This window comes from Dryobates pubescens, chromosome 5, assembly GCF_014839835.1.
Source record: "Dryobates pubescens isolate bDryPub1 chromosome 5, bDryPub1.pri, whole genome shotgun sequence".
Lineage (NCBI taxonomy): Eukaryota > Metazoa > Chordata > Aves > Piciformes > Picidae > Dryobates > Dryobates pubescens.
In genome coordinates, this window is record NC_071616.1 from 42,053,761 (window position 1) to 42,069,705 (window position 15,945).

A 15,945-nucleotide genomic window follows, 5' to 3' on the forward strand; every position below is an offset into this window, starting at 1 on the left:
AGAAGTTGACATTTTGGAGACTGACAGAGATGCTAAGCTGCACTGAAGTGCATCACTGAACAAATGCTCCATCCTCCACATCTATTGACGATCAGCGTTTGCTTACAGCTACCTGCAGGAAGTCTCTGACGGGCTATATACTTCCATATTTCCTTCCCAAATTTTTCTTCATGGAAATATTTTATCATTTTACAATGTAAACCAGGAAATACTAAAATATCTGTTCCTAAGAAATCACATGTGGCATAAGTGTGCCCCTGGATGAGCTGGAAGACTGTATTGTTACAGCATGGTCCTTGGAAATGTGATACTGACAGCTGAAATTCAAACAGGGAGCTTTATTTTCTGGGCTCAGTGTACTCCTCACCTATTAGTTAAACATCACCCACTTCAGGCAGTGATATTTTGTGCCTGTGTGTCATACAGATGCTGTCTTCGGTAAAAGTAGTGTTTTAAACACTCAGTGGATGCCAAATATCATAATTAATATCTTGGAAGTTATCATCATATTGCTTTTAAACTGCATATTAAACCACAAAATATCAACCTAACCTAGAGTGTTACCATAGTAATCTATGAATGATAGGGTTATCATCAAACCTATCCTTCTATTTACTCCACGAGCAACTTAGACAGACAATCTACAGCCTCCAGGTGTGATAAACGTTCTTCAGATACTCCTCAGTACCCTGGGATTGCATAGATCCTTCAATTATTGTCTATGAATCAACAGGTGGGAAGTTTCATATTTTCTCAGGTGAAGCCACAAGTCATCTATCATTTATGCTACCAAAGAATGTATGTTGGGACTTTTTCCCTTTCTTTTTTTTTTCCTTTTTGAGGGGTGGTGGGGAGGTGGGAGGGATTATGAGCAATTTTAGGAATCAGTTGCTGAGCCAACCTCCACTTGCAAAGCCTCCTTCCTCTTTATTGTCTGTTCTCTTCATTGGCTTCATCAGTGTGACTGTGATTCTTGAGACTCAGGCTTTGGCTTCCACTCAGAAGTTTTCAGCTTTCTTGCCATGCTCTTAACCCTCAGCAACTGTCTGAAACTCCCTGTACATTATACATGCCTGAATAAATCATACTGATCTTCTTTTCAGTGACATATTTTATCCTTTTTTTTTTTCCCCATTTAGAATCATAGAATCAATAAGGTTGGAAAAGACCTCAAAGATCATCAAGTCCAACCTGTCACCCAAGACCTCATGACTACTAAACCATGGCACCAAGTGCCACATCCAGTCCCCTGCAAAGGAAAATCCTGTTGGAAGGTCAAACCAGATTTCATGCTATTGAGTCTCCTCACTCAGCTGACCTTCCTGGCCAGATCCTCAAACCTTTACTTCCTTTAGTTTCTTCATATTCTGGAGGAAGTATGTGGGGTGGGCGAGTGGGAATTTTGACTCTGTCTCTGGTTCACCTTGTTTTATAAGTCTTTTTCTGTGTTTGTTGCAGAAGGACTTAAAGAACAAATACTCTCTGTATACATATGCCCTGCATTTGGTCAGCAAGATATATGTCCTGTAAATTTGGATACCACTACAGTTTCAATTCACGGGATGACAGGATGTTAGGTTGGAAAGGACCTCTGAAGGTCATTGAGTCCAACACCCCCGCCAGAGCAGGGCCATAGACATGCATCCAGATGGCTCTTGAAAGTCTCCAGAGAAGGAGACTCCACAATCTCTATGGGGAGCCTGTTCCAGTGAAGAAGTTCCTCCTCATGTTCAGGTGGAACCTCCTGTGTTGTAATTTATATCCATTGTCCCTTGTACCATCACAGAGTGCAACTGAAAAGAGCCTGTCCCCTCCCTCTTGGCAGCCAGCCCTCAGATATTTATCAACATTTATTAAATTCACTCTCTGTCTTCTCCAGACTAAGCAGCCCCAGGGCTCTCAGCCTCTCCTCAAAGGGCAGTGCTTCAGTCCCTTAATCATCCTTGTAGCCCTCTGATGGACTCTCTCAAATAGATCTCTGTCCCTCTTGAACTGCGGAACCCCAAACTGGACACATAGCAAGTATTGCTATCCTTAGTAGGAGGGGGAAAAAAACCTTAGAAGCTACATTGGAAATAATAAAGGAAGTTTGTACCAAGAAAGTGAAATACCAGGGAGGTTGTGGATTCTCCCTCTCTGGAGATATTCAAAACTCACCTGGATGTGTTCCTGGATAATCTGGTGTAGGAGATCCTGCTCTAGCAGGGGGTTTGGACTAGATGATCTGTTGAGGTCCCTTCAACTTTTAGGATAGAGGTTATTATTAAAGAAACATCTTCTAATTGTATTGCATTTTCTCTGTCTCCAGCATCCTACAGTAATTATCAATAAACTAAATTAAATAGAAGAAGTCTCGTTTGTGTTTCTTTGTTTTGGTGTAGAGTCTAATTCTCTACAAACAGCAGATAAAACATCCAAGAAAACTGCAACACGTCAACATCATATTGGACTCAGTGCCTGATGTTGTTTCTTCCAGCCTTAAGTAGACCAGCAAAATATACTGAGAACAACAGTGCCAAGAATTCCTTGGTCATTGCCATCTGCACTGTTCTGTTAGGATTTCCCCCCACCCTGGATATAATGCAGAAGTTCTGCCTTATCTTACAGTGCTGTTTTTAAAAGATATCAAAATCCTTATGTATCACTGTCTTCCTTCACTTGCTATTTTCTTCTCATCTCTCATCATTCTTTCAGAAACATTATCTGATGCCTCCTCCTATTGCAGTCTCCCTCTTTCAGTATATTTCTCCTACTACTCTGCCCTCGATCAGCAATTTTTCACTCTCTGCACCTCTCTCCTTATGTCAGGATCTCACAGCCCTAGCTGTTGCCTAAACACCAACCCACATCCCACATTGTGACCTACCTTCTGCATCTCTCATGAATGTGTAGCTGGCACTTCAAATTAGTATGATCAAAACAGATCTTTTGATTTCCACATTAAGCCATCCCCCATATTAAGTTCTCTATCAACACCTAGCCCACCCTTTATTTGATGGTAAATAACCTCAAGATGTGCACATCAGTAGGAAATTCTGGCAAAATTTGAAAGAAAAGGGGCACTGATTCTCAAATCACAAGTCTTCTGTGATAACCACAGAAGAATTTCTGTTTCACACTGGCTAAATATTGTGAGCTGAGACTTCAGTCTTTTTTTGGTAAGCCTTATTCAGTTTGTTACTTTGCCCTCCCATCCTCCTGGCTGCTGTCTGGCTTTCTTTACAGCCTACCATGTCCTTCTGATGTATGGGTTTTAAAACCTTCAGTCAGAGAATGTCTTACTATCTGACTACAGAACAGTTTACTCTAATGGGAAAGCTATTTTTGTGCAAGACTTTGAGATACAAATAATAATAATTTTTTTAAAGGGCATATTAGTTTTGGAGTGCTACTGATCATTCTAAAGTAACTTGGGAACAATTTTTTTCATTGGGTAATGTGAATATAAAGCTAAATTGAAATGTCTTGTGGAGCAGCTCTTAGTGGTCAGAAGAAACACCAATCCTACAGACCACAACGATTTGCAATAAGACCTACTTTGATGATTTCCACAGTTCCTGCTGTACTAGCCCTCAGCAAAAGCCTCTGTTTCACCCTCGGAGTTCTTGTGACATGCTTTATGGTGACCTCCTACTCACATCTGTGAAAGAAATGCAGAAGATGTTAATATTTTTTTCTTTCTTTCTTTCTTTCTTTCTGACAGCGACATTTTATGTTAATTTCATCTGCTCCTTGAGCTCTCAGAGCCAAAACATTCTGTGGGCGGCAGAATGATGTCATTTTAGTCATAGCATAATTTTTCAGCTGCTAGAACAAGACATATTGTGGCATATTCTTCAGTACTTTTAAAAAGTAGTGAAATATAAACTTAAGGTGATATATTTATGCATGAGGGGGTTACACTGCCTTTTTCAGCTCTTAGAGCTAAATAGCAGGTTTAAAGTGACATCATTCCTCCTCCACCAAATATTTTTTTGCTTTGAAGCCTAAGGACACAGAATAACCTTGACCAAATAATATCATTTCCAGTTGTTGTAAACACAAAAAGGTAAATTAAATGATGAAAATTCTGTGTTGCTTTCCAGTCAGGCATTTCATTTAAATGTTATCCAAAGGAGGCTGTCCCTAAGACAAATTGGTCATTTTGTTAGAAATCCAAAACTGAAATGAATATAAAATGTAATTAAAATCACCACAATCCTCTGAGGACTTGAACAGAGTAGAACTAGCAATTATCACAGAGGATACAACTGCTGCATTGGTAGCTCTGCGTTGGAGCCAGGGAAAGAACAAAACCAATGGGTCTCTCTAGTCAGATATTCAAAGGAAACACAAATGTTAAGCAATGCAGAACAGCACTGACTCTGTCTCTCAATGTGTTCCATTTCATTTGGTTCAATGTTGAGTTTCTGTTCTTTGCAATATAAGCTGAGTTAAAAAGCTGTTCCCGGGAAATAATACCTGAAAATGTGCACACAAGGAGGTAGCAAGCATTAAATATTTATCCTTTTCAGCTATTTTTCTTTTTCTTTCTTTTCTTTCTTTTCCTCCTTTCTTCCTTTCTTCCTTTCTTTCTTCCTTTTCTTCCTTTCCTTTCTTTCTTCCTTTCCTTTCTTTCCTTTCTTTCTTTCTTCCTTCCTTTCTTCTCTTTCTTTCCTTTCTTCTCTTTCTTTTCTTTCTTCTCTTTCCTTTCTCTTTCTTTCTTCCTTCCTTTCTTCCTTCCTTTCTTTCCTTCTTTCTTTTCTTCCTTTCTTTCCTTCTTTCTTTTCTTCCTTTCTTTCTTCTTTTCTTTCTTCCTTTCCTTTCTTTCCTTTCTTTCCTTCCTTTCCTTCTTTCCTTTCTTCTCTTTCCTTTCTTTCTTTCTTCCTTCCTTTCTCCCTTTCTTTCTTCCTTTCTTTCCTTCTTTCTTTCTTTTTTCCTTTCTTACTTTTCTTTTCTTTCTTTCCTTTCTTTCTTTTCTTTTCTTTCTTTCCTTTCTTCCTTTCTTTCTATTTCTTTTCTTTCTTTCTTTTCTTTTCTTTCTTTCCTTTCTTCCTTTCTTTCTTTCTATTTCTTTTCTTTCTTTCTTTTCTTTTCTTTCTTTCCTTTCTTCCTTTCTTTCTATTTTTCTTTCTTTCCTTTCTTTCTATTTTTCTTTCTTTCTTTTCTTTTCTTTCTTTCTTTCCTTTCTTCCTTTCTTTTCATTCTTTCTTTCCTTTCTTTCTTTCTCTCTTTCTTTCTTTCTTCCTTCCTTCCTTCCTTTCTTCCTTTTTCTTCCAAATAAAGTTTAAAAATAAAGTTATTACTTCATTAGCAACACATTTTTCACAGGTCATTAACAAAGATGCATGTATTTAAAACAGTTCATTAACCCTCAAAAAATGACTTCTGCTTTGGGTTAATCCAGAAAGTATTCCAAGCTTTTGCCATGACAATAGAGTAAATGAATCATGATTAAGGAAGGAGCAGCCTCGTGTTCACAAGGCCTTGTCCTCATGGAGGGCTTCAATCACCCCAATACCTGTTGGAGGGACAACACACTTGGGAATTATAAATCTGGGAGGTGCCTGGAATGCATTAATGATAACTTCCTTCTCAAAGTGATAGAGGAGCCAACAAGGAGAGGTGCTGTGCTGGAATTTGCTCTCACTGACAAGGAGGGCTGGTGGGAAAATTTAAGGGCAGGCTTGACAGCAGTGACCACGAAATGCTGGATTTCAGGATCTAGAGGGCAGCAAGAAGGGTGCACAGCAAGTTCACTTCAGAAGAGAAGACTCTGACCTCTTCAGGGATCTGCTAGTTAGAGTGCCATAAAACACTGAAGGCCCAGGAGAGCTGGTTAATATTCATGAATCACCTCCTCAAAGCTCATGAGTGATGCATCCCAACAAAGAGGAAGTCAGAAAAAAACATCAGATCTGCAGGGATGAATGAGGAGCTCCTGAACAAACTCAAACATAAAAAAGAAGCCTAGAGAGGGTGGAAGGACAGGTAACCTGGGAGGATTACAGAGAAATTGTCCAAGTAGCCAGGGATCAGGTTAGGATAAACTACAGCCCTGATAGAATTAACTCTGTCCAGGGACATCAAGGGAAAAAGAAAAGCTTCTATAGCTACATCAGTGATAAAAGAAAGACTAGGGAGAATTAAGTGAAAGAGGTTAGATTTAGATTAGGAATAATTTTTTTCCTGTGAGGGTGGTGAAGCACTGGAAGAGGTTGCCCAGAGAACCTGTAGGTAGCCGATCCCTGGAAGTCTTCAGAGGCAGGTTGCATGCGACTTTGAGCACTGGTCCAGTGGAAGGTGTCCCTGCCTGTGGCACAGAGGCTGGAACTAGATTATGTTTGCATTCTAAACTGTTATATGATTCTCTGAAGAAATGCATTTTGAACTCAATTATCCTCTCCAGTTTAACTGTTTCAGCTGGCTGTGTGCAGGGTGTTAGGCATCACCTGCTCCAGGTGAACTTGAGTGTGTGACAATGAATGACACAGCAGTGTCACCTAGGCAGCAAGGCAGGCATGATATCTACAGTCTGGCCATTTATCTCTCTCTCTCTTCTGGTGTCCTCAGACTCTTCCAGTAGCAGGGGAAAGATAAGAATAGGCAGGTAGACAATAAAAACAGCCCACTTACCCCCCCACCCCCACCCCCCAACCCACTCCACTCTATTCTCAGTTCAGCTATTTTTTTGTTTCAGGTATAGAGAGGAAACCTGATGTAAGAGTCAGCATGTGCCTCCTAATGCAAAAAGATGTTAGTAAAGGGACAGAAGAATATCTTCTGACTTTGCTGTTTATTTGGAGAAAGATATGTTATCTGAAGACTAAGAGAATCCACTCTGAGCGCTGGGAACCATCAAAATTCTTGGAGGCATGAATGTTTCTTTCTGCTCAGAGGAATTGAAACAACCAAATAAAACCCAAACAACGATAACAAAAACCTAAGCAAACAAACCAACCCACCAAAAAACCAGCCAAACAAACAAAAAGCAGAAAACCCCCAAGAAACAGCCCATGTAAATACCTCAACCCCTACAAGGCTGGTAAACTGCATAACCCACAGCTCTAATTTATTTCCACGTCTATGGTTTGTATACAGAGGTAATGCCATTATGTTTTAAATAACAACCAAATTTTCATTGTATTCTCTTTAAACTAGCAATGTAATTGCAAGATTAACTATTTTCTGGTAGGTATTTAGGTGGAGTGTTGCTTTTGGTGTTTTTTCAGCCAGCAATATGTCTGAGATGTAATACCACATGAGGATCTCCTACCTCTCTTGACTATAATAAGGGAGTAAAGAGGCAGTCAATCTGGATCCAAACAGCCCTTAGCAATGATGTGATAGACCTCCTTAGACCTTACACACAAAAAAAAGGGCCCAGTGAGCACATATTCAAAACAACTAAATTCCAGGCACCTAACTCTTCCCAAGTGAAGTTTCACATGATCAGCTTTTAGAGAGTAACGTGTTTAAAATGGAAGGGCCATTCAAACAAGCAAAAATATATCCCTAGTTATTGAAAGTATGGCTACTTCATAGAATAATTATTACCTGTAGCTTGGATTTTTCTCTAATAAAGTGTCACATAGACTATATACTAATGGGCAAACTGTACTCACTAACCTTTTAATACTTTACCCTTTTGTACAAAGACTGAGCATTATTAGGTAATGAAAGAGTGTATGAGAAAGTAGTAGATTATTTATGATAGAAACAAAATGAAACTAATGGGACAAGATTTGAAAGCTGTGATGCATGAAAGGTGCTATAGAGGCAGCTTTGGCACCATGACAAATAAAGATAAAGACTCAGTGGGAAGCAACAGTGTGAACATGACTATGAAGAAGAAAGAATAGATTTACTGAATGAATCCTTACCATCTGGTGTTTATTTAATACACAATGAAGGTCAAATGGCTAGTGATCCCTTTTTCTATAGTCCAGTGACCAAAAGAATAGGAAGAATCAATGAATTTATCAATATGTCTGGAAATGTTTCACCATATGATCTGATTGAGTCAATATTATTGGAGCAACATGTTCATTACTATTTCAGATATGGTTTGGAAGAGGCTCTGTGGATAAAAAGCACATTTATTTTTTTCCCCCCTCTGTCAGAAGTTCCATCAAAATGCACTTAATTATATAAAAGTGGATGCACTTAAAGAAGCAAAACTTATCTGGTAACACTCAAGAAGCTTGAAAAACAAAATTATACCTTACAAATCAGAGACAGGGTTGAATCGTACCAAACTCTGTGAAACTTTCTTCCTTTGTTTCATTCTTTCCTTTATTTTTCTGCTAGATGGAATGTACATCTCTTTAATCACACCACAGAGGTATTAAATTTCAGAGAAATATGGGGTTTAGGCATTATCTGTAAAGAGTACATCTTATGTATAGTTATTTTGTGTAACATTGTGTCTGGAGGTTCTCACAGTTCTATTTTCTAGCACACCTTAACCCATATTATAGCACAACTACTCTTACTGACTGGCGCTCTCTTAGCTACTAGATTAATACTGACATTGCAAATCTGGTGAAAGATTTCAGTTTAGGTTTTCAAACAAGTGGAAAAAAAAAATGCTTTAAAGCATTCTTGTCTCAAACCCCAAAACAGCCAAGGCTAAAAAACAAAGGTAACTTAAGACTGGTAGCTCTTGAAGACACGATTCAAACTATACCTTAAGAATTTGGAAAGGATGCTAATGGCAAAATGAAACACTTGAACTCCTGACTCTTGTTTTTCTCTGTATCAATATCAATCTTTTTTTTTTTCCCCTTTTGTCTGCCTTTCAGCAAATATTCTTTCATTCTAATTTATCATAATAAATGTGGCACAGTGACTCCTTATTTTTTTATAAGAGATTTTGAAAGCCCTGAAAAGAATAAAACCCACCAGAAACATGTACACGTTACCTCAGCAGTGACTTCATTTCTGAGGAGCAAACTATCTCCAACGTGTCTCACTTTTAATTAGGACACGGATAACCTCCAATTAAAATTAAAATGTAATTTTATGATGACTTTTCATTAATGTGGATGTAGTGCAACCAGTAATTTAGAGTTAATTATGTACGGAACCTGTTTATTGTTCTCCTTTTGTGTTTCACAGACAAAATTCAGCTCTAATCTGTGCCATATTTTAACTCAAAAATTATAAACACAAGAAAACTAGGAATAGTAAATAGGTCCTGCCCTCTACTGGTGAATTTCCCACTGTAATTAACTCCATCTCTAACAATGGAGAGCTAGCATGGTAACCCATAGAGTATTTCTATCTTAAGGTATCTACAAGGTTCTTAAACAAGCAGAAGTCAACATTCAGATTCAAATATGAATCATTCCCCTACTAAAAAAATATCTAAATTAAACATGGATTTTAAATTAAAAATGGATGTTGGTCTCTTCTCCCAGGCAACCAGTACCAGAACAAGAGGACACAGTCTCAGGCTGCGCCAGGGGAGGTTCAGGCTAGATGTTAGGAAAAAGTTCTATACAGAAAGAGTGATTGCACATTGGAATGGGCTGCCTGGGGAGGTGGTGGAGTCGCCATCACTGGAGGTTTTCAGGAGGAGACTTGATGGGGTGCTTGGTGCCGTGGGTTAGTTGTTTGGGCGGTGTTGGATTGGTTGATGGGTTGGACGCGGTGATCTTGAAGGTCTCTTCCAACCTGGTTTATTCTATGTATTCTATATGTATTCTATAACCATTTCATGAACCTGTTAAACAAAGCCTACGAATATCTTGGAAGTCAATTTGAGAAGCATGGAGAAAACTCAATCAACGCCAATGAATACTTATCTCTTCTTAATTATGTCCTATCCATCCTCTTCCATCTTACTCATATTAAATTATGATGAGCTATTTACCCTAAAATGTCTCTGATTATATTGAAAATTTGCTGGGACAATTTGCCAGTCTATGCTGGGAGTAGCCACAGAGATTAATGTTGAGTGCTCTTCTTGTTTCCTAGATCCATCTGTACAGGTCTTTTTTACTTTAAGCCATCTTTCTGATGAAAACACTCTCAGTTTGGGTATAAAAAGGATGCTTCTTGGACAATCCCTGTCCCTAAGCACCTGGTGGGCCCTCCAGGAAGAGGCTTGGAGATGGGTTATCACATTCCTTCTATATGAGTAGCTGATGGGACAGCAACAGGAACATGGCTTGGTTGTGGCTGCTGAAGAAGTTGAAAGACCTACAGCAGGGACCTGGCTTGGAAGACAATCACAGTATCACTAAGGTTGGAAGAGACCTTGAGGATCATTGTGTCCAACATGTCACCACAGACCTCATGGCACCACAGACCATGGCACCAAGCGCCACGTCCAATCTCCTCTTGAACACTTCCAGGGATGGTGACTCCACCACCTCCCTGGGCAGCCTATTCCAGTGTCTCACCACCCTCATGGGGAAGAACTCACTTGGTAAAGAACTTTCTCTCCTCACCTTGAGCCTAAACTTCCCCTGGTGCAGCTTGAGACTGTGTCCCCTTGTTCTAGTGCTGGTTGCCTGGGAGAAGAGACCAACCCCTTCCTGGCTACAACCACCTTTCAGGTAGTTGTAGAGGGCAATGAGTTCTCCCCTGAGCCTCCTCTTCTCCAGGCTAAACAATCCCAGCTCCCTCAGCCTCTCCTCATAGGGCTGTGCTCAAGGCCTCTCCCCAGCCTCATTGCCCTTCTCTGGACACATTCAAGTGTCTCAATGTCCTTCTTAAACTGAGGGGCCCAGAACTGGACACAGTACTCAAGAGCCTAACCAATGCAGAGTACAGGGGCACAATGATGTCCCTGCTCCTGCTGGCCACACTATTCCTAATGCAGGCCAGGATGCCATTGGCCTTCTTGGCCACCTGGGCACACTGCTGGCTCATGTTTAGGCAGCTGTCAATGGAGAGGTTTCTTCAGCCTGGTCAGTTGACAGGCCACATGAAGGCTGATGTGTTGGGTATTTTCCCTTCTTTTTCTTTCCCCTTTTTATCTTTTCCTTTCATTTTCTCTAGATCACTTATATTTGCTCAGAAACATATCCAGGGTGGGACAGCTGTGAGATATCCTTTTAATCATCATAGTGTAATGAATTGTAAGTTCCCTATTTTAGTGCTTGTTTGACTCAACAAAACATATGAAAAGCCTGGTTTTTTAATCACCTTATTTGCATAAGCTCTCTCCTTGCAAGTTCTGGGATATCTTTACCTAAGAAAGGCCAAACAAATTTAATGAATTGTCTTGCCTGTCCTCCATGCACTGCATGGTTTCTGAAACGTTCACTGTTCATTCACACATGCAGCTCTGTCTTCTCGACTGCTGTGTTGAGGAGCACACAGATAAGGATCTGATTGTCTGTGCTCCCACTTCTACCAGAGGACTAGCTTGTAGTATGAGAAAAGATAATGAAGCACAAGGCAAGATACATCATTTTCTGTCTTATTTCCTAGTGAAAGCTTTCAGTAGTAATAGCGAAAGGCAGTTCACAAAATGTCATCCATTCACACTTCATTACTTCAAAGTGAAGACGTGCAAGAACAGAGGGTATGTAGGGTAAAATCAGGCCCAAATTCAGAATCCCTTTTACCATTCCTCCCTGATCCTTCAATGCCTTGTAATTTTGCCTCTGCTGCAGAGAGGTAGAGAACTCTTCCTGTTACTTTGCAGCATTATTTACCAGAAACATATTTCAACTCAATCAAAAAACTTCAGTGTCAGCAGCAGGTGACAGGTTTCCTGTTCTTAAGATTGTCCTAATGACACTTTCTGTTGCTGTTGCTTAGGTTTATGTTTATGCAAGTGCTGTGAATGTGAGGTGTTAATCAGCAGCTCTAATTACTAGGGTGGAATGAACATTCTAGGATTGAGTTCATTTGGTTTTCATAAACAAGGTTTACCTGAGGCTTTGTTCACAAAGAAATGTATTCAAAATCAGAAAAAGTCAGCCTGTAGACCCTTGGAATCATCTTTAACCTATGTAGCCCCTTGCTTGTAATTTTAGATGAAATGGAATCGTTTTTCCACCAGAGGAACAAGGAGAAATTAGTAGTCACAGAACTAGAAAAATTTCATTTTATTTTTATTTTAAATACAGATAGGTCTCCTGATTCTGGCCCAGGCAGCCAGGAGGGCCAATGGCATTCTGGCTCGTGATAGGAACAGGGTGCCAGCAGGATCTTCTTCCTGTGCTCAACACTGCTGATGCCACACCACAAGTGCTGTGTTCAGTTGTGGGCCACTCACTCCAGACGGGACATTGAGGAGCTGGAGCACATCCAGAGAGGGTTGGCAAGGAGAAGGACCTGGAGCACCTGGGCTATGAGGAGGGGCTGAGGGAGCTGGGGGTGTTCAGGCCAGAGGAGGAGGAGGCTGGGGGGTAGCTCACTGCTCTCTGCAGCTCCGTGATGGGAGGTTGACACCTGAGTGCTAGGTCAAGAGCTGGACCGGATGAACTTGTAGGTCTCTTTCAACCATACATATTCTGTGTTTCTATGTGACCTGTCTTTGGTGGTCCTGCTTTGGCAGGGGGATTGGACAGGATGATCTCTCAAGGTCATTTTCCAACCCCTACCACCCTATGGTATTAAGTTTCCATGAAAAACTCTACTCTTAATACAGTGATAAGATTCTTGCTAGAGTTACATTAAGTGGAATCAAATTGGATCACGTAAAAAGCAGGCTGTGAAGAAGAGAAAAAACTCTGTCTTTTTTAGCAGGTGCTGGATAGAACAAAAAGAACAATGAGAACAGTATCTGACCTGCAAAACACCATTAAGATCCCCAACACAAGAGAGACATGGACCAGATAGAGTCAGTCTAGAGGAGACCACAAAGATGATCAGAGGGCTGTAGAACCTCTCTTATGAGGACTGGCTGAGAGAGCTGGGGTGTTCAGCCTGGAGAAGAGAAGGCTCCAGGGAGACCTTAGAACTGCATTTCAATATCTGAAGGGAACCTACAGGAAGGCTGGGGAGGGACTGTCCAGAAGGGGCTGTGGAGATAGACCAAGGGCAATAGTTTGGAACTGGGGCAGGGTTGGACATCAGGAGGAAGTTCCACACAGGGAGGGAGGTGAGACACTGGAATATGCTGCCCAAGGATGGGATTGAGGCTACACCTCTGGAAGCATCTTTGGAAGTTGGAGATGTCCCTGATGACTGCAGGGCAGGTTGGACAAGATGGCCTTTGAGAGACCTTTCCAACCTGATGCCTTCACCCTCACCTTCCTTCCACCTCCCCCCAGCAGCTCCTGCTCCTCCACCCTCACCTTCCTTCCACCTCCCCCCAACAGCTCCTGCTCCTCCACCCTCACCTTCCTTCCACCTCCCCCCAGCAGCTCCTGCTCCTCCACCCTCACCTTCCTTTCACCTCCCCCCAGCAGCTCCTGCTCCTCCACCATTCCCCTTCATCCTGCCTGAACACCTCCTGCTCTACCACCACCATTTTTGCACTCATCCCAGAGCCTGGCACAAGACTCCACTCAGCCAAGATACAACATAGAGGAGTTCAGCCCCGGTAAGGAAGCCCAGCCAGCATCCACAGAGGATATTGGAGTAGTTAACAACCCTATTCCTACCTAGCCGGGGGGCCACCAGGCCCCCCGGCCTTTGGAAACCCTCCCCCCTTCACCATGGAGACTCACCCGTGATGACAGGAGAAGGATCCCTCTGCCCAGATGGGCAAAACTTAGGGCTTCTACCTTTCCTGGTGGGGATTAAAAAGGGGAGTGAGCAGGGAAGGCAAACTGGACACACCTAGGGTGGGAGGAGACTCAAACAGAACCCAGGTGCTGTGGGATTTGGGGGTAAAAAGGGGAAAATGGGCTGGGTGGGGTGGGAAAGAGGCAGTTTCAGGTGCACCTTGTCCTTTGCATTAACTCTTGATCAACTCTTCATGAAGTTAAGTTGATATGGTTGCATTTAATAGGATCATAGACTCTTAGAGACCTCCAAAGATCATCCAGTCAGTCAGTCACCAGGGACATCCTCCACTAGCTAGGTTGCCCAGGGTCCTCTCCAGCCTCACCTTGACTATCTGCAGGGATGGGAACTCAACCACCTCCCTGGGCAATCTGCACCAGTGTTCCAGCACTCTCCTGGCGCAGAACTCCTACTCCAGCCAGCTGAGTATTCTGCATCCCATTTGGATGATCTCAGGGTTGTTGGCTGATGCCAAGCACAGAATATCAAATCAGCAGAGACTGAACAGGATCCAGGTCAGAGTACCTGTACTACTGCTCTCTTCTGCAAATACAGATGGCTTTGCTAACTTAGGGCTCAGTGTCACCTTGATGCAGCTTCTGGTACCATCCTAACTTCTCTGCATCAGGCTGTACCCTGTCATTAAACTGTCACAAACTGTGCTGGTGGCACCTCGGGTGTACTCAGCACTGGTTAGGCTACACCTTCAGTACTGTGTCCAATTCTGGGACCCCTCAATTCAAGAAAGATGTTGAGATGCTGGAACATGTCAAAGGGCAACAAGGCTGGAGAGGGGTCTGAAGCACAAGCCCTCTGAGGAGGGCTATTCTATTCTATTCTATTCTATTCTATTCTATTCTATTCTATTCTATTCTATTCTATTCCATTCCATTCAAACTTTCAGCAAGCAGAAAAAGAACAACAATCACACAAGAAAAAAAGCCAGAAAAACTAGATTCTCCTTCTGAGTCTGGTTTTACAGTATCCACAAACAGCACTGAGAATGTTACCTGGTAAAATTGGTGTGAAATTCACTTACTTCATTTCAGAGTAGAAAAACTCTTGTAATTACATAAGTTTTTATCTGAGTAATCCACTTCCTTTCAGGCTGATTTCAGTGAACAAGATTATGTGTTTTCTCAGAACAGAAATAAATGAGAATAGGCCATAGATCAGAAGTGCAAATTAGCATCACACCATGAAAATGTCTTCCTTCACTACTTCCCACTGTTACAACACAATTCTGTGTCACTCCAAACACCATTCATTAGTGTATCACTACCTTGTACTTCCCACGTGAAGTTTCTGCACATTTTGTGTTTAGTACCTTAGACTACTATAACTTTGATGTATCTTGACTATTGTTGACCTTATTTTACAAGAGAAGCAAAAAGGGAACAAATAATGGTGAATGATTTGCCATAGCTGTGAAAGAAGAAAAAAATATCAGTTAACCTCTCAGAGAACTCAACACTGTCTTCTGCTAGGAATTACATTTCTCAAGGAACTTATCCACTAAATTACTTTTTGCAAAGATCACTTCCTTTTTACTAGAGCTGAAACACATTCTTCTTTCATGTAATAAAAGAGAAAGAAGATAATGCCAAGGTCTTCATACTGTAATATTACTGCAATATAGAAACTCCTTTATGTTAATTCAGGGTGAAATTGCACATTAGAATTGCCAAAAGAGAGAAATTGGCTGGCACCACTGCTTCCTTCTTCTGCAGTTTGTAGGACCTTGAGTTTCACAAGCTTTACTTTGACCTGCTTGAATTTATCAATATGGCAGAAAACAAACCCAACAAAACAAGTGTAAAAGCTTTCTGCCAGACTGGGGAGTAGATTTGATTCAGTGCAAGATTCAGAAGTGTCAGAGCTGATGACAAAAAGCACAACAAATGGTTTTGGTAGGCAGCTGAGGGACCTCGGCTTTTTGCATCTGTGCATCTCTTCCATCAGAACAGTTTTAATGTATAAATTCCTTCAACCTGAGATAAAGAAGAGCAGCTTCCAGCAGAATGATTAACTTTGACATTGGGGATTTTGTAGCTTCAGTAAAATAAATTGCAACTGTTCAAAGAACTTGGACTGGGCCGTATAATTTTATTCAGGCAGCCATCTGGGTTTTTTTTTTTTTTCAGTCAAAAGGCAAATCAAATACTTCTAATAATGATTTTAGCTTTTTGCAGTAAACTCTTCTGAACTAGGAAGAGTTTAGGTTTTTACAGGAAAGCCTTAGAAGAGTCTTTATGGTCAGCAGCTTCCTTA